The following is a 204-nucleotide window of genomic DNA, read 5'->3' as shown; positions in this document are numbered from 1 at the left end:
GTTTATAAAGGAGTGCTTATTGGACTCTGTTGCGCTAATATGCCCGGAGAAAAAGGGCACATTTGAGAACGTGTCACTCTCCCGACGCACTGTGACGAGGCGGGTTGATGCCATCGCTGGAAACTTGGAGCTTCAGCTGAAGAACAGAGAGGCCGAAATTATAGACAATTTGTTGCACTTTTGGAGGAAAATGAGAGTGAACAT

The sequence above is a fragment of the Etheostoma spectabile genome, chromosome 14 (assembly GCF_008692095.1).
Source record: "Etheostoma spectabile isolate EspeVRDwgs_2016 chromosome 14, UIUC_Espe_1.0, whole genome shotgun sequence".
NCBI classification, from domain to species: Eukaryota; Metazoa; Chordata; class Actinopteri; order Perciformes; family Percidae; genus Etheostoma; species Etheostoma spectabile.
Note: the sequence above shows the minus strand (reverse complement) of the source record.